This window comes from Globicephala melas, chromosome 17 (assembly GCF_963455315.2).
Source record: "Globicephala melas chromosome 17, mGloMel1.2, whole genome shotgun sequence".
In the NCBI taxonomy this organism is placed as follows: domain Eukaryota; kingdom Metazoa; phylum Chordata; class Mammalia; order Artiodactyla; family Delphinidae; genus Globicephala; species Globicephala melas.
In genome coordinates, this window is record NC_083330.1 from 10,739,653 (window position 1) to 10,760,161 (window position 20,509).

Below are 20,509 nucleotides of genomic sequence, written 5' to 3' on the forward strand. Positions count from 1 at the left end.
TTCTTTTTACAAAGTAGACCCAGGTTTGTGTCTTTTTGTCTTTTTCTTGAAAATAAACCAAGTTTAGGAGTTAATCATTTAAACAGCTAAAAGGTAAGTAAAAGGATCATGTTGGTTTAATTTTTATATGTGATGTGAACCAAATAATCAGGCCTCTTAACTTTCTTAAGAGAGAAAAGATTTTGACCAGAATTAGTAAGTATAAATAGACATGAGGGGAATACACTTGACTTGTATTTTCCTTTCTAAATATACTCCTAAATTCCTGGGTAGTTTAGCAGATTCTGGGTGTGAAAAATACCACAGAGTTACTGTGAATTTGTGAATTATCCTCATTTGCTATTTTTCATTATCTGAGCTCCCACAATGCTTTAGGGGACCTTGCAAAGCACAGTGTTTTACATAATTTCCCTGGCCAGTGCTCTCATATTCTAAGCTGCACAGGCATTATTTCACATTTCTGATCTTTTTCATTATGAAACTTTTATTTTGGTATGCACAAAACACTTTCCTTCCAATGAAGTAAAAATTTCAAAATGCTACTTTTTTTTCAAAACTTTACTGGCTTGAAAATATGAAGAAAAAGTCAAGTGAGACATTATAACATCTTTTCATTGTGGGTTTAAAAGATGTAGAACTTCAGCAAAGCAGAAGACCACACTAAAGAAGCATCATCATTGCTTAAACAGGACATTCTAATTTAACCTTGATGATTTTATTATTTTATGAAAAGGTAATTTTAATATCACCAGTGGTCAGAAATACTCTCTTAGAATTTAACACTTCTTGGATTTAAACAAAGATCCAGCACAAAATTTAAGAACTTAAATCATAAAGAAAATGTTGAATTGATGAACTTGAAAAAATACTAAGAACAGAATTCTAGTAAACAAATGGTTTACTAGATTTTTCTCTCTCTCAAAGTCATGGTCTGCTTTCTCTTTCTAACTCTTCATTACCTTTTCAAGTTAGTTCCTTGTCAATTCTCTTCTATCCATAGGCACACACAAGCATGTGTTTTAAAATTCTTCCCATCTGATTGACCATATATTTAAGAAAGGAAATGCATATTTTGCATTATTTAAAATATTTAACATTTAAGCATTTTTTTTTAAGTATTGAAAAAGGAGTTATTTCAGAAAACCAGCATATTGTATCATTGGACATAGCAAAACAAAGTTTTTTGTTTGTTTGTATGTTTTCACAAAAATAGCATTCAGACTAGAATGCAGATTTTGTAAGGGCAGGAATTTTTGTCTGTTACCTGCTGTAAATTCCAGACCCAAGATAGACAGCAAGTAGATGTTCAATAAACGTTTTTGAATGAATGAAAGAATTCAGACAAAGCTGTAATATTCTTTTTAATTCATATTTTAGGTGTATATTAGATTTATATTTTACATTTCAGATTTATATATGCAAATTAAATATGGAAACTGGCCAACCTAATCACATTTAATTACATAAATCTCATTTCCTCATATAGTTTACTTCCTTCTGTCCCACCTCTAAAATTTTAAATTCAAGTTCACGACCACCCTAAATAACCTTCAGCACTAGCTTTTAGAGCTTCACATTTTGTTGCTGAAGAGATTACACAGCAACCCATGACTCTCTAACACTGAAACTTCATTTATTGGAAAGACATATTTTAACCTCCCATTATTCCTCTGTCTGAATCCACTTTGTTACTTTGCCCTCACTGTACACATTGTGAAATTAGAAATTTAAATATATTGGAAGAAATATATTGAAATTCAGATCATGACATTTTTGCCTTTCTAAAGAAATAATTCTTTCTAATTGTGTATAAAAAAAACAAAAAAAAGAATAAAGGAGGGAAGGAAGGAAAGCAAAAAGGGAAGGAGGAAGAAAAACTCTCAAGGGAAAATTAAAATGGAGAAAAATCAATATGAAAATATAGCAGAGTAAAAAAAATAGGAGGGCACAAAATGATTTTCAAAGACAGTATTATTTATGTCATGTTTTCTTTGAATTTGGACAGCAAGAATTTCTTTCCTATAACCTGACAAATTGATAACATTAAGCTTTTGAATGTGCAGAGCTTAGAATCAGAGCTTGATGGGTGGTGACTTCTACTAGCTATGGCAACTTCTACTGGCAACTCCCAGTGTGTTAGTATCTCGTAACTACCTCTCTGAATATCTTGTCTGCTGGTTCTGGGAACATGATGACTGTGGCATTAATTACATTATCTCATTTTTAAGGGACAATGACAGACCACCCTTTCCAAAAATATTTACTCCGTTATTTTCCCAGATCTGAAACTCATGAATATTTCATTTGTTGAAGTCAAGGTAGATAAACTCTGTAGGCCAGTGTGCTAGCACAATTCTTGGAATAATCTGTGAACTGACCCTGTTCTGGTCCTGTAGCTCTAAGTTCAGGAATGCATTTGGCACAATTTCTATTAGATCAAAGCCTGAGCATGATGGATGACACTGTGCTCCTTCCTAAGAGTATGTGCTGTACCCTGTAATCATGTGACCTCTGATAACTGTGTAAATCCAAGATCAACAAAATGCATCAGTGTCAGATAACATGGTCCCTGGCCTAGATCCAGGCTAGTCTATGTGCAGAACTACCTCAGCCTTGATTTAGAGAGAACATGTTATACTGCCGAGAAAGATCTCTTGAAATCGGAGCTTTCTCCCTTTCATTACTTGAGTGACTGCAGAAGCCATCTCTCTTCCTATAGATTCTATCCTCATGACACTTAAATGCACTAGCTTCTCCCAGTCCCAGACTAGTGCCTCACACGGATCCCTCAAAGAGAGAAAGTGACAGGAGAACATCATGAACTTTGGAATCAGAGAACTGGGCTCAGGTACAGCTCCGTCTCTTCCTTACCCACTCTGTGACTTGAGTGAAGCATATAACCTTTATGAGACTCAGTTTCCTCATTTGCAAAGTGAGAATAATTATTTGTGTTATTTGTATTCTTGGATAAAATAGATAAAAATAAGTACCATATATCTAGTGTTTTCGATGTACTCTCATATTTAGTCTCTACAACAATCCCAATGTATGTATTTTATTACCATCATTTTATAGATGAAGCAATGGTGGCACAAGTAAGTTAAGTAACTTGCATAAAGTCCCCAAGCTAGTAAGAGTGGAGTCATTCAGCAACCACACTCTCAGCCACCATGCTATGCTGCATAGGCTAAGCACCTACAGAGTTTCTGGTACACAGAAGATGCTAAATAAATGTCTCATTTGGACAACTGCAATAGCCTCTAATGCATTTCTTTGACTCAGATGCTATGCTCTCTAATATATCCTGCAAGTTCTTCTTAGAGCCAAGTCTCTGAAATGCAAATCTGATTTTGTCTCCAATTAAAAACTAAATACAGAAAAAATATTTACAATATTTTCCCATTGCCTAAGGAGAAAGAAAAGTCTGAACTCTTAAATATGCCATTATAAAGCCCTCCACAATATGGTTGCTACTTACTTTTCTAGAATCATCTTCTGACACTCTGCATCCCAGTCACCCATCCTCTTACGTTCTTGCCACAGCAGATGACGCACTGGTTCTCAATTCCCTTCTAGAAGGGAATTGAGAACTACTCACCTCTGCTGGCCTGGCTTGCTTCTCCTTCTGTGTATGGCCGTTTTCTATTCATCCTGCAAGGTAAAACTCAAATTCTATTCCTCTGCAAGGTACCCTTAGCCCCCTGACCTCCCACCCCCCTCAAGCGCAATCCATGGCTCCTTCCTCTGAACTCCGTAGCAATTTATTTGCACATACTAATTCCTCAGCCACAAGCACATGACATCTGAACACATGCATGAATTCTCAGTGGCCTGAAAATTAAATTATGATTTGTTTTGCATTACTTCTGCAGGAGAGTACAAGGAAATCCAATTTTTGTCTTTGGGAGAAGCAGCAGTAGAAATGTGGAGGTTCAGGAAGAAATAGGAGTGTTCCTCCATCTTTCCCACCTCAAGGAGAGTAAACAGCCTTTTTATGTTTTCATACATTTTTAATGACTGGAGGCTTCCTGAAGGGAAATCAAGCTGTCTGTAGAAAGAAGTCACTGAATAAGCCCTGTGTGTTTTGTGGATTCATAAAGGAAAGCAGCCAGCTCCCCGGGGGGGCTTCCTGGGATTAGCAAAAGCATGAGTGCATGCCCCTCACAGGACAGAAGCCTCAATTCACTCAGGCCACGCATGTTTTAACTGGCAGAACTTTAGAAAAGGAGGACATATACACAAAAGTTCCAGGCCCTGAGAGTGCTGGAGGCTAAGTGCCAAGCAGAGTAGGGAGGATGCTTCCTCAGGATTCCCTAGAGCAAGAGCTAGCAGCACCAGACTCATCGGGCAACAGCTTGTGGAGCAGTGCGGAGCTTAGGTAGGTAGCCATGACAACGGCCTATTCCCCACTTGAATGTGGCTGACCAGTGCACCTCATTTATGGCCTGTGTAAGGCCTGGGGTCTTTCAGTGATACAGGTAGACCCGAGAGTGTGATAATAAACTTCTTGCCAGCAAGGCATCTGGGGTTTTCACTTAGTTTTTATTTAATTTGAAAAATTTTAAAATGTGACTCAGTTTATATCATAAAGTATGAAACAGTTCAGACTCATTCTGTACAGGCTCACCTCGGAGATATTGCTGGTTCATTTCCAGATCACATAACGGCAATAAAGTAAGTCACACGAATTTTTGGGTTTCCCAGTGCATATGAAAGTTATGATTTACACTATACTATAGTCTAAAAAAAGACAATATATATACCTTAATTAAAAAATACTCTCTTGCTTAAAAATGCTAACCATCATCTGACAACGCAGAGTTACCACAAACCTTCAATTCGTAAAAAAGCGCAACATCTGCAAAACACAATAAAGCAATAAAACAAAGTACGCCTGTATACATTCTGCTATTTAGAATGTCTTCATTTCTGTGGGCTTAATCTCCTAAATATCTCCTGAACACACCCGTTACTCCATTTTCACCCACCAAGCTAATCTCAGTTACTGTCATCTCTCACATGGATTTTTGTACCACATGTTGTCAATGAGCCTTCCTGTTTTCACTCTCGCACTCCTCCAATCCATTCTCGATACAGGAGCGCTCATTTTAAAACAACTTTCCAATCAGACATCCCTTTATTTAAAACTCTTTAATGGCTTCTCATTGGTCTTTCGATAAAGACAGCCGCCCACAGGTCTCAGTCTGATCGCCCCACCTGCCCCTAGAGCTGCACCTCTCACCACACTGCACTTGCCCCCGGACTCCTCCCTGGCCCAGGCTCTTTGCCACCTGAGGAACCAGAACAGTACACACACCTGTTCTCTCTGTATAGAGCATTCCTGCCAGGGAAGGAATTAAATCCTATTTATCCTCAAAAGTCAGGAATGTTTTCCAAGAGTCCTCCCTGAGACCTCCACATACTTAGTTACACACGCACATACTCAGGCACTGTTAGATTTGCCCCATTACTTGTTCTCATAGCCTTTTACCTCATACTACTTACTACAGTTTTCAAATACAGATTAATTTTGGCGATGGTTTGTTCAATGGCTATCTCTCCAATACATGTTTAAGCCTTACGAGAGTAGGGTTTGTCTATTTTATTTTATTTTATTTATTTTTTACAAATTGATGGTTTGTGGCAACCCTGCATCAAGCCACATCTACCAGCGCCATTTTTCCAACAATATTTCCCCAGTTCACGTCTCTGTGTCGCATTTTGGTAATTCTCACAGTATTTCAAAAGTTTTCATTATTAAAACTTTAATGGTTGAGGAGTTGCTTCTTATGGTTTAGCAAAGAAAGTGGTTTCTTTTTCTTTTCTTTTTTTTTTTTGAGGGGAAAGCCTCTTCCTTCATTTTTTAAATTTTTTTTATTTTTATTTTCTTTTTTTGGCCACACCGTGCAGCATGCAGGATCTTAGTTCCCCAACCAGGGATCGTGCCCCTGCAATGGAAGCACAGAGTCTTAATCACTGGACTTCCAGAGAAGTCCCTGTCTTGTACATTTTAATCAGCAATTTGTCCTCCATAACACTTAGTGCTTAATAGAAGACATTTGTAAAATCATGCTCCATTTTGCATAAAGACTTAAAACCAGTATTTGGGATAGGAAAGGGATGTAAAATGGGAGTAAGGAAGTAGATATTTTTGTGGCGATATATTGGAAAAGATACAACCAAATGAGAGAAGAAGCAGCTCATGATAGAATAGTTCTTTAGTGGGGTCTGGAATGTGTGAAGCTCTGACATGGGTACCAGTATTTACTGAAATGGGATCACGGAGGTGGTAGGTGAGGGGAATGACCTGTGGTTTTAAGAAGTGAGGCTCAGGGCTCAGAAGTGGATCCCCAAGGCATGAAGTAGATCTTTCCCTGAAGCAGGAGACAACAACCCCTAGGTCATAAAATCGAAATGCCTTCAATATTTGCATGGGAGGCCAGATGCAAGGGTAAAATAACTGTGCACATAATTGATAATAAAGTAATAATAAACTAACATGAACAGCTCATTGAGACCACAGGTAAGATCCAAATAGTTCCCATTCAATAGTGCCTATAGGTAGACATTAACATCACTGAGCACAGAATTACTATTTATGCTGATATAAAATATATAACATATTTATACTCTTTATTTACTGTAACATTTTTATTGTATTGTTTCCAGAGACAAGTATTACAAGAACTTTCATATGTACTCTCCGGACTTAAGTGCGATCAACCTTATTTTTGTTCTAATCAGGTCTTAAGCTTTTTAACTGGGGATTCTCCTCCTATTTTCCCGAATAAAATGACAGTATTTGTGGAGTAGAGCAGCCTCAGCCCTTGGCCTGAGGGTACCCACTCCAGCCTTACCACTATGGTTATATACTGGCCAACCGCCAGCTGTCGGCGTCTGTGCCCCTTTGCCTGAGGGCCTTCTCTGAGCTCTCACTGCCCTACCTGGGGAGGCTGAAGGCCTAGACAGTTAACTCCTCCTTCAACCAATGACTGATAAGAGGTATATAAACACCAGTTTCCTCCTTCTGTGGCTGGGGTAACTCTGAGTTGCATGTTCTACACTGGCTCCAAGAATTGCCCAGTGGGAATAAGTCCCAATTATTCACAATGGAAATTTGCTTGAGAACTCACCCATTATCGGCTGCTTTTGCTTTCCCTGTCTCATGTCCCCCACTCACCTACCGCTGTTTCCTAGTACTGCCTCCAAAATAAACTCCTTACGTTCCCTTCTTGGTCTCAGGGTCTGCTCCCGGGACAACGAAGAAATAATGTGAGAAATCCTGCAAAACACCTATTCATGTGATTGTTGTTCTAAATGTCTTTCTCCTTCATTTAAATTACTTGTGGAAAGAGACCATTTAATGGTCTCTAAAGATGGACCATTAGAGCCATCTCTAACCCTCGTACCCAGCATCTAGAGTAACCTATACAATACTGTTTTATGAAATTGTTAAACTGTAATACTGTTCATAGATGACACTTGCATGACACGTTTTTACTAGACACCATTCCAAGAGCTTTACATAAATCAAGTCATTTACTCCTTGCAACAGCTCTATGGGGAAATGCACTGACCCAAACAGAATCACATTAAGTACAAGTCTTACCCAGCACAGAGCTTTACAAATGACCAGTGAAAGAAACAAGAAAGAAGCAGCCATCGTTGATACAGAACCAGTGTCTGGGAGACCCTGAATTCTGGGGGAGCTTCCTTTCCCTGGACTGAGATACACTTTAGTTTTTGAATTAACAGGTAATTACTATGTGTGAAGTACACGTGAGCCCACGGAAGCTGCATATTTTCAAGGTGTCCCCGTTTTTATATCTCCTTAATCACATAGCTCCATGTTAATCACATAGTCCATGTTTGTTATCAATTTCTATTCCCCAGGGGAGCTGTGACTCATAAACCTACAATTTACAGATCAGTTTATCATAAGAAGTCTACACAGACCCAGTATACTGTCCTAAAATCCTTCTTAGATAAGAACTTGGAAGAGAATAAATGCTAACAGCCCCTCCTGTGTCTTTCAACTATTAAAAAAAAAAGTGTATGCTTTATGTGGTCAAGTACAGGTTGCCTGAGGCATCTCTGAAGGAGAGAGGAACTGAGTTACAGACCTGCTGCTTTGCTCTTTCCCACCACGTGATAGCAGCTGTTATCACCTATTATATCAGAAGGGTTCAGTGACTTGCCCAAGGTCACACAGCTAGTAAATGGCCTGGAAATGAACCCAGGCTTAGGGGATTTAGAATGCACACTCTCAACTATTCTGGGATATAGGTAGGTAGCAGATAACTATCTGCTACCTGTGGTTTTGTTCTGAATTTAACCTGGTTTTTGTGTTTTCCCTTCCCCAATCAAACCAGGAAGAAGAAAAATTTCTACTCATTGTTAAAGTGTAGTGATTACAGTTTTCAGATTAGAGAAAAAAGCAAACTGCGACAGTGTTGTGCAAACAAAGAGACCCTTAGATGGGTCAATCCAATAGAGAGGCCATTTTGCAGGGTGCATGAAAGGAAAGGAAACCTTCTAAATTGCAATGGTTGCACAAATCTGCTGTTACTACAGTTCATGAAGACTTTGAGCTCAAAGTCAGAAATCTGAGCAAATGCAGACAGAATCTGCATTTTCTCTAGCTAATAATAAAGACCTTGTCATATGGAAGTGATTATTCCATCACAAATGGTACAGAATACATACGGCATGGAGTTCGGTGAACATGGACAGCAAAAGGAGAGTGTCTTAGAAAAATATCTCTAACAGAAAGATTTCTCTTAGCCACACCTGGGGAAGGGTTTTCATAATCACTTAGTGGGAAGATAGTTAATATCAGAATCGTATTTGTAAAATTTTCTGTTTGATATATTTAATGTGTATATGTCATGTTAAAGCTAATTTAGTAAATTATGTGTAATCCTTATTTTAAAATATTGATTGCTCTCTTAATGAGATTATCTTCTGTTTGTTTGAATGTAAATGTAAATACATTCATTCAGGTATGGTTCTGATAAACATCTGAACTACAAATAGCAAGTATAATAAACATTCTGTTACCCAAAATTGCTCAAATATGTAAACAGTGCCCTCACAGTATTCTATTTAGCAAATCTCATTCTTGGCTGGGCCCGTCATATTCCCTGTAATGCCATTTCTATAGAAGGCACTCAGGGGATTTTTCTCGAAGGAAAGTATTGCCTCAGTGAATTCTTTTTAGAATTATCCTCCCAAACGTCATGCCCTAGAAAAATATATGATTTGAAGAAGGATGATCCTGATGGGAAATTGAAATAGTCACAGATGTCTCAATTATATTTCTATTCTTTCTCTGTCTCTGTCTCTGTCTCTTTCACACACACACACACACACACACACACACACACACACACGCATAAAGAAAACCCTGCTGAAAACCAGAATTTTTAATCCCTTCACTATATAAGAAACGAAGGGCTAAAAATTTACATTTGCCATCTCACCTCCATGTCACCTTCCTGGGCTTTGATGTAATGCAACAGAACGACAGCTCCTATTTAATTAAACAGATATCTGGATTAGCTCCAGCTGTGGGCCATGCAATCAGTCCTTGTGAGAGCAAAAAGTGGTGTAATCCCTGGCCCACAGATCATTTCTGCGTGGAAATCTGCTCTCACTCAAAGCCATCCACAGGCCACTGAAAATGACTTTTCTGCTGCATGAATTACGTACAACGTGCAGCTGTCCCCCATCCCCACCGTCCTCACCTTATGAAAAGAACCAGAAAGGCTAAGAGCTTGATTTGTCCTCTTCTTGGAAGTACTTTTTAATCCAAAGAGGCTCTGCCTGTTGATACACCCAGCATTTCTTTGTTTGCTGCAAGAAGCACTATAGATGTGGTTTGCTGTTTAATGCAGCTTTTTTTATTTCACATGCATCTCTCCAGATGGGTGTAATTTGATTCTTTGATACATATTGAACAGATTTTTTAGAAATAGCTTTTTAAAAGGCAGATTTTTGTTGCAATATGACTTCCTCTTTCTTCCAAAAGGAGGTATCTTGATCTTTCTGATTGGATGTACTCACAAAACCCATTCTTTCAATACAGAAGGCTGCAAGAGCCTGTCTCTTACAGAGGTAGACCAACCATTGTCAATGGAGAGAGTAGGGGCATATCTGTTTTGCTGGGCTTCATGACAGTGGCAGAGACTCATCAATCTGGAAGGAGGTATAAAGAAATGCCTTGAAGCTATTCAGAGAAAGGAGTGGGTAAATATGCACAAAGGGGGCAGCTCAATTATTATGCATAGCTTAGTGGGGCACGGGTTCGATTCCTGGTCAGGGAACTAAAATCCCACAAGCCGTGTGGTGAGGCCAAAAAAAAAAAAAAATTAATTAGTGATTATGCATAGCTTAGAAGAGGATGAGCTGAACCCACAGCTGTTCTTGTGGACTCTCCTGTGGCTGAGTGAAAGGGCATCTTCTTGCCAGAGAGAAGCACAGGGGAGGCCAGAAAATGTTCCAAAGATATCTTGGATTTACATGCTTATTCTTGATGGCATCTTTATAAAAAATGAGCTAAAGTATCAGGCTTTCTCCAGTGCGTTGCTGGTCTGTAGAATTCCTCAAGCCAAGTCAAAATTCCCATTACACATGGAAGGTTTCATGATTCTAAGTGGTTTGTAGGCCTAAGCAAGGACAAATAGGTTTGCTTTTCTAAAAATTAATTAATTAAAAGTCCACTTGGCCTGGATTCTTCTCTGATTCCTGAAACTCACCTGCCAAAGCAAATTGGAATCTCCAAGCCCAGCCCTTTGAGTAACACAGAGTCAGCTTTGAGGTGGAACTCCCCTGGCCACACTCCTATGGCTTCCTGTCCCTTGGTGCGGCAGTAAGAGAAAAGGTGGGGTAAAGTCCTTCTTCTGGGGCCTGAGTGCACACATAGGGGGGAGTTAGCAAGACAAGTGCCTGGGCCCTGGCCCAGAGATTCTTTAATAGATCTGAGTAGGGCCTGGGCATCAGGAGTTTTAATAGGTCTCCGTCTGAATCTAATGTGTAACCGGACCCACTGTCACAGAGACACTTTTTAAATATTTGATTCTAGATTTCTCGATTAATTTCATTGTCAGAACAGACAGCGCCACATCTGCTCCAGCTACAGACTTTATGCCAACGGTAAACCTGAATTCAAAGAGACTGAAAAGACTGAAGTCTAGCTCCTAGTGAAGAGTGGTCACCCTCTCCTTAACTGGGAAAATAGCAATGTGAAGCTTAGCTCTGATGTTAGCAGGTCCTGGGCCTTGTACAATCCATCGTGAGGCAGTGGTACAAAGGGCCTCTGTAGAACAGTTGCTAGATCAGCTCATCACCTTGGACTACAACGCCTGTGGCCAAGTGTATCTCTTTTGTCTTCCCAAGGACATGGGTTAAGCTAGTACTTTCGTAAGGGAAGAGACATCTAGAGACCTATTACCATGAGGTAAGGGGTGTAAGTTAGTTACCTGAACCCCCGAATAGAATCCAGAAGGTTGTTGTCTGCCTCACCTAGTAGTCTGTGGATCTCTTAATGGATTGGATCAATCAGAGGACACATTAGATCATAGTTATGTCTCAGAAAAATACCAATGTATCAAATCCTCTGTTCTCTTCAACTAAGACCTAAGACTGTATTTTCAGAGATGTTTGTTTTGACCCAGTGTTTACAGTGAAAAGAAAAATGGTTTGCAAATCATTAAGTTGGACTCTTGTCCTGGATCTATCAAGCACCAGTTGTGTGATGCCAGGGAAACTGCATAACAGTGATAAAAACAGTTATGGGGGTAACGAGTTAGTGAGCACAGACTAAGGATGGATACGTGTTAAGGTTTTTATATGCTTTATCTTATTTTACTTCTACAAAAAAAAATAACCCTATGAAATAAGTATTATTATCATCCCATTTTTAAGATGAGGTTTGGAGATGTCAGGTATATTGTTCAAGGTCACCCAGCTCTGAATTGGCAGAAGCAGGATTGAAACCGATGTCTGCCTGGTTTCTAAGCCAGTGATCTTGACTATTATTGAGGCTTACCAGGCCCTTGCTCTATTCCAGCTCAGAAAATAATGGGTTATTTCTGAGTGATCGTCAGCTGACAGTACCATCTAATACTATTTTAAATTGCACTGTGAGAGCCCTCATCCAACCCTAAACAGAATTTGCTAAGTAGTTAGTGCCACATAAATAACAGAAGTGTTTAGGTACTTCACACATTTGTTTTCACAAATATCTGCCCAATGTCTAAGCAAGAGATTAGGTAATAGAAATAAGAAATGGGCAAGATGATCCGCTCACCTCAAGGGAGCATTCAGTTGTAGGGTAAATAACTATAGGAAATAATATATCATATATTTATATTGTAAAGGGCGCCATAAAGGGGGTAATGTTTTGTAAAGCACAGAAACCTTTTTATGTAGTGAGTAGAATCATGCCTTGGCCAAGTTCGTAACTTTGTGTTTTCCTGTATCAGGTGCTCTAGTGAATAATTCTAACAAGATTTCCTTGAATAAAACGCAACATGCACAATGATATTTGAATCGTGCATTTCATTATGCTCTCCAGTTTCCCATTTGACTCACACATTTGGGGATTTGTTTCTTGCAGAAGGGTGGGTATTGGCAGGGCAAATTCCCTATGTCAGCAGCATTGCTGTTTGCCTCTTTGACAAAACTTGGAGGGAACCCAAATTCCTACCAGTGGACTCACTGCTTTGGGTTAAGGCTTTGGTAAAATTTCAACGTGATATATCAAGTACCATAAATCCAGTAGCCTATCAATGCCATTTGAACACATACTTAAACCTTTCATCCTGGAGAATTCAGGATCCCTAAGGCAATTCAACAACAACAAAAAAGATAGAGAAGTTTCTATAAGGTATGAAAGAACTGGGCAAAGTTCACAGCTGGAAGATGACTAAAGACAGCAGAATATGGAGCCCAAATTCACGTTGATCAAGGGATGCAAGTCATCTACAGATAGATCCTCCCGAAGAAGACATAAAAGGAGATAGGACACACAAGACGCACTTCCTGTCTTAGTTTGGGTTCTCCCCCAAACAGAGGCTGGGATAAAGACTTGGGTACAAGTAGTTCATTTGAATTTGACCCCAGGAAGTGAGGTAGTGGGGCCTATGAAACGGGATGGCAAAAAGCCAGTGAAAGGTGTGTTAATGAACCAGTCACTGCTCAGGACAACTGGGCTCAACACCTATGGGAGCCCTTTGAGGAACACAGAAACGTGCCTCAAGATTGTCCTACAGAGACTTCCCTGGTGGTCCACTGGTTAAGACTTCACCTTGCAATGCAGGGGGTGCAGGTTCGATCCCTGGTCAGGGAGCTAAGATCCCACATGCCTCGTGGCCAAAATACCAAAACATAAAACAGAAGCAATATTGTAACAAATTCAATAAAGACTTTAAAAATGGTCCACATGAAAAAAATCTTAAAAAAAAAAAAGATTGTGCTACATAAGGACGGGAAGACTGGAGCACTGACCCACCTACTCCCTTGCCCCGCTGTTTGAGGGTTGCCCCCAAGGTGTTTACTTCGCTTCTGCATGTCAGGTGATTGGGATTTAGAGAAAGCTTCCAAGGATGCAAACCAGAGAGATGGAGTGGTTATACCTGATAGGGGAGCCAGTGCATGAAGCTATCTGCCACCCCTGTCCTGAAACAAGGCCACCCGAGGAGACGAGGTGTGGAGCTCTGCCCGAGCCAGGTCTGCCCACTCGATAGTCTGTCAAGGACGAGGCCTAAGTTTCGTCATCTCCATTTTTTTTTTTTTTTTTTTTTTTTTTGTGGTACGCGGGCCTCTCACCACTGTGGCCTCTCCCGTTGTGGAGCACAGGCTCCGGATGCGCAGGCTCAGCGGCCATGGCTCACGGGCTCAGCCGCTCCGCGGCATGTGGGATCTTCCCGGACCGGGGCACGAACCCGTGTCCCCTGCATCGGCAGGCGGACTCCCAACCACTGCGCCACTAGGGAAGCCCTTGTCATCTCCATTTTTAATTCATACCAATAACCAGAAATATGATTTTAGTAGACCCCAGGAAAAACAGATTAATGGCCTCTCTGTTCTCTCTTTCCTGGCTATGAAGATGAAATAAAACATTCTATTTCAAAATAGCCACTCGTTGAAAGATAGGCCAGTTAAGACTGTACCAACAGAATGCAATTACCTTTTGAACAGTGTAGATGATAGAAACTGTTCCCTTTGTATCCACTATTCTCTTACCCTGCAAATATCAAACATTGAGACCATCTTCTTGGTGTCCAAAGATACTAGACACTCAATGCACCAAGAGATTCCACTTGTGGAAAGTGGAGATCACACCAAGATAGGCCTCCTTTACCCAATTTAGAAGAAGGTTTATGGTCCCACTTTCTAGTCCTACCTTAGTCATCGTGGTAAAACGCTTTCCTTTTGAAAACTAATCTCTGACTGAGAACGGAACATGGTGATCAGCGTTTGCAGACACAGGAGGGGAAAAGCCAGTTTTACACACAGTACATTGCTGCTGTTTTCAGCAGTTCATTTTCATTTTAAATTCTATTGGAAAACCATATATGTCTCATTTCTGCTTGGGGTTGATTTCAAAGGGTGGGGCTGGGATTAGAGACACTGGGAAAAGATGAAATGTCCTTGCACAGAAACAGTGCAGTTAACATTGTATCAATATCCCTGTGATAAACTGATAAACCTTGAGCTCAGTGTGGTCAAGTTTTACATGCCTGAGCTGACATGCCAATCTGCCCGCAGTCATATGCTTCTCATATGGTGACACTCCACAGATGCCAACAGAATGTGAGGAGTTTCTGGCTCATTTCCTTTGATTTTGAGTGCCATGTTGCCTGTACACATGCACACCACATACGTGTGCACACACTCGCACACACACACACACACACCTTTGTCACATTATAACGGCACTGCTGTAATCCACTCAATCCCAGTAGGTCCATTAAAATAACCTTATTCCTGCCTCTGTAGAAATTCATAATAATTCATCAATTAACATTTAACATTGAGGTCATTTTCAAAAGTTCAAACTGAATAAGAGTTTTCTTGCAAGTCTACATAGATTGTTTTGAGCAAAAAAAAATTTTGGAGTGTTTTAGATTAGGGTTCATTTTTCACCTTTGTCATTATTTTTTTAAAGTTTGGTTTCCCTGAAATGGATATTGTAGCAAATATTTTAAACTGAAAATATTTTTATGTATGAGTAAAAGCATACAACTGCAAAAGATTAAACAATTTTGTTTTTCCCATCTCAAAAATGATATGTGCCACTGTGTTTAAAGAATCTATTGCTTTAGCTATTGTGTAATATCACTACATAATTTCACATAATAAAAAATTAATTCTTTAAATGTTTAAAAAATTTATTAAATGTGTTTCCTCATTAGATCTATTAAATCACTGAGTTTACACCATGAATATTTCAACAGTTCACTCTTTTAAATCAACTCTATTTACATAGAAATTCTTTGCTATTACTTTGCAATCGGTACTGAGCAAAGTAAATGGAAAATGAAATCAAAGTGACACATTCAAATAGTTATGACAAATGCAATTGTATACACAAATGATCCACACTTCTAGCCAAATTTCATCCTCAACCCCCAGCTTTGAGCAAGAAAGGCAGGTCTGTTTCAACTCTGTATTTCCTTTATTCAAACCTTAATGGCACACAAATATTTATAATTTAATGCATACAGTATTTAAAAATATAAATACAATATGGTCTACCTTTATCTTCTAGACTCTTATATGGAGTGAGCTCTTTAGGCATACTGTATATAAAATGGATGGCAGATGGCAATGGGATAAAACTAATATACTGTCTGGCTCACAAATGAAGAAAAGTATCTAATGAGTACTATCTTCCATCCCCTCCCTAAGGATGTTGCCATTACAGAAGATATGATTTCAATAAATATAATGAATTATTTTCATTATAAACACACCATTGCCAATTTTTTTTTCACAAAGCAATGTTTACATAAATATACCCCAAAAGCAAGGAGAAATACATTCAAATTTAAATTGAATTCACTCTGAAGTCTATAGGCACACTGATCTTTTAGAAAACTTTCCTTTAATGTTCAAATAAATGAGCATCTGCAAATTAGATCAAAACATCTATAATCTTTTAAGAGGCAAAAAAAGACTCTAACTCTTTTTGAGTTTTTTGGTGCAGGTCATAATTTTGACAGGACACCAAGCTCCAATTTCTGAGTAACCCAAGTTAAAATATAGCAATAGCAAGTCCATTATTATACAGCGTTAAATTATTATAAAAATTCTTATATCTTAGAAAGAAGAGTTTAGACATGTTCCCATTTTCTTATTCCTACACAAGAGAAAGAAGGATAACATAGCTACCTACACATCATTCCTCCACTCATTTTAAGCTTGTCCTCTACCGAATGGTCAGTTTATAAACAATATCTTTTGAGAAGAATTCTCTTCAGGCTGATTACACTAAAGGATATGGTGAAGATAAGGACATGACATGAATTCTTCAAGCAGTTAAATTCAATTTAGCAAGAAAATACTGAGTAGCCACTAGAGGCCAAGCAATTTTTAGAGGTTGAAATACAAAGATGAACAAGACACAAAACGTGTTCTTAAAGAACTCACACTTATCCTCTCTGTTTTGAAATTGTTAATGAACAGTGCTTGGATAAAGAATAGAGAGGGGGAATACAGAACAAAGGAGAACTCTGCTGCGTACACGTTAAAACCAGCTCCTAATCTCTTCTAGTAGAAGAAACTGTGCTGCACACAGGGGCTCAGAACATCCTTTAACTCACACGCTCTCTTTGTCCATTATTATATCTTAGGTAACGTTTCATAGACTCATTCCTAAATAATTAAGACTATTTGGAAATCTATATAAAGTCTACACTGAGATTAAACTTCTTTTAGCACCCTCTTCATGGATGGAGGACTGCAAATTCTATAAACAAAATTATAATGGGATTATAAGCAAGTTCTTAGAGGACAAACATTTCAAGCATCTGAGAAACATTTTGCCTTCAGACGATTGATAAATCCCTTTCCAAACAGTCTTATTCAACAGAACAGACCTCTGAAGGAACTCTATTATCTGAGAAATCATGAGTTTGGACCTTAATGATTAGATAAAATTTTCTGAAAAAAAATTCAGTAATTTTCCCCCTTAATTGTCAGAATATTTTTTTTTTCTTTTTGGTGTTGGCTTCTCTAAATGAACGAGGCTTTATTGTAAATGAAGATTAAGATTGTTCTCTTCTCCACATTAAATGGTTAATTAAATAGGACTGTCTTAGTATTTCTAAAGGTAACTTCTCTGAGGGAAAAGGGCACTTGGTACCACGTAAGAAGCTAGTCATGGGGTTTTGACTCCCAGTTCCATCATTTACGATTGCTGTCACCTGGGGCAAGTTACTGACTCTCTCAACCTTGATTTTCTTATCCATAAAATAGGGTGATAACAATCTTTATCAAACATACTTGTTTTGAGGATTAAATGAAAGCATGCATGCTAGCTCCTACAATAGTGGATACCTTTGCTAATGTTCTTCATTGGAATCATTCTCTCAGATCTCAAGCCAGAAGGCAATTTGAGGTATATTTCCATTTTCAGTTAGGTGATGTAGCAGTTTGAGATGAGCGGGAAAAGAAGCCATGTGTATTAACCTTGCAGAGAACTTCTACTTTCTGTATTGTCTGTGTTTAGTGTAGCGGCTGCACCAGAGGCATAGATCATCTTTCCACAGCTGTGAGGGGCAGGCTTTATCAAGGCACACAGTTTGACTGCATTATTCCTTTTCCCAGGGCTCCTGACTCCTAAAAGAAACAACTTTCTGCTCGGTGTAGTTCTATAGCTTGGTATCCACCCCCCGCCCTGCAGAACTGTGTTTTAACCTTGGGCAAGTTACTTAACCTCTCTGTGTTAAAATAATAGTAACTACTTGACGGTTTGTTGTAAGAATTAAACGGTTTAATACATAGGAAGATCTTAGAACCATGCCCGACACATAGCATAAATTCAATAAGAACTAAGTGGGGAGCCTGGCATTCCCCCCTTGCCAACTGTAACAAGGCACCAGAAGTCCCTGATGAGGTCTGGATGGGAAGCCAGAACTGTCATCCCCACCATCCAGTAACAAGCTCACCCTGCATGATGTCAATGAACACCATTAGGGGGGACTGGACTTTGGTCCCACTGAACAGTAATGAAATGCCCTCCCCATACCCACAGTGATGGTGTCAGAAGAGGCCTAGAGGAGAGACAGGACTTTTACCACCATCCAGTAATGAGGCCACCCCCTTCCTGTGGTGTCAGTAGAAACCACATGGGGACTGGTGATGAGATGCTCATACCCCTCCTGGCCAGGGAGGTATCAGTGGAGACCAAGGGGGGGCCAGAACTCTCATCCTGACTCAGCAGTAAGGAGAAGGCTACACCCTTGGGTGTCAATGGGGGCCAAGTGGAAAAGCTGGACTTTTAGTCCTACATGGCAATCACAAGGCAGTGCCCCTCCCCTACTTCCCCTGCCAGAGTAGTGTTGGAGGAAGCAAGTTGAAATAGAAGATTTCAATAAGATCCAGAGCTTCATAATATCATACCCAAAATGTCCACATTTCAACCAAAAATCACCGGTCATGCCAAGAACCAGAAAGATCTCTAATTTATTGGAAAAAAAGACAACCGATAGGTGCCAATATGAGATGACAGAAATGTTAGAATTACCTGACAAAGATTTTAAAGTAGCCATGATAACTATGCTTCATCAAGCAATTAGGAACATGCTTGAAACAAGTGAAAAAATAGGGTCTCACCTGAGAGCTAGAAAATCACAGCAAAAAATAGTAGATATAAAAATGAACTAAATGGGAATTTTAGAACTTCAAAAGACAGTAACTGATATTAAAACCTCAATGGACAGATTTAAGAATCTGAGAAAAATCCCCAAACAGGATGAATCCAAGGAATTCACACCAACACACATCAGAGTCAAATATCTGAAAACTAGAAACAAAGAAAAAAATCTTGGTAGCATCAAGATAGAAATGACAACTTGCCTACAAGAGAAAAGCAATTCAAATGAAAGCAAGTGCCTCATCAGAAACCATGGGTCAGAAGGAAGTGGCACAACATTTTTCAAGTACTGAAAGAAAAGAACTGTCAACTCCCACTCCTGTATCCAGAGATAATACCCTTCAGGAATGAAAGGGAAATCAAGACATTGTTAGATGAAGGAAAACTAAGGTAATTTGTCACCGGGAAACTCACCTAAAAGAAGGGGTAGAAAAAGTTCTCTAAATAGAATGCTAATGATAAGTAATAAAAATTGGAACATCAGGGAGAAAGAGAGAATGTGGTAAACAAAAATATGAGTAAATACCATAGGTTCATCTCCCCTTGAGTCTTCTAAATTATGTTTAATGGTTGACGCAAAATTATAATACTATCTGATGTGGTTATAAATGTGTGTGGAGGAAATATTTAAAACAATTATATTCTGAATGGGGGATGGTAAAGTTACATACGGGGAGATAAGATTTGTACACTTCACTTGAACTGGTAAAATGATGACACCAATAAGTTATGCATAGATAATGTAATACCTAGAGCAATGACTCAGAAACACTATAGAAAAATAAAAGTAGAATTCTGAAAAATGTTTAAGTAACCCAATGGAAGGGCAAGAAAAAGAAAAGAGACATGAAAAGCAGAGAGAAAAAAAACAAGAAACAAAGAAAATCATTAAGCCCTAATATATCAATATTTATATTCAATTGGTCTAAGTATACCAATTAAAAGACAGATATTGGTAGTGTGGATTAAAAACGTGACCCAACTACATGTTACCTATAAGAAACTCACGTTGAAAAGATGAATAAAATTGACATATATCTAAAGAACAAAAGAAAGGAGACACAAATATACCAATGCACCAAAGGTACCAATATTAGGAACAAAACAAGGGCTATCACTAAGGATTATAAGGAAGAATTATGAACAACTCCACACACATAAATTTGACAACTTAGAATAAAGGAATCAATTCCTAAAAAAAAAAGCACTACCATAAGTCACCCAATTTGAACTTGATAATTTTAATAGCCTTGTAACTATTCAGAAAATTGAATTTATAATTTAAAATCTCTCAGGAAAGAAATCACCAGATCCAGATGGCTTAACTGGAGAATTCTACCAAACATTTCGAGAAGAATTAATGCCAATTTGCACAATTTCTTCCAGGAAATAGGAGAGGACCAAACACTTCTCAATGTGTTTTATGAAGTTATTATTACCTGATACCAAAACCAGATAAAGACAGCACACAGAAGGAAAACCGCAAACCAATATCCTTCATGAATATAGACATAAATATCCATTTAAAATATTTGTAAATAGAACTCAGTAACGTATAAAAAGAAATATATAACATGACAAAGTAGGGTTTATTCCAGAGAGGCCAGGCAGGTTCCATATTTGAAG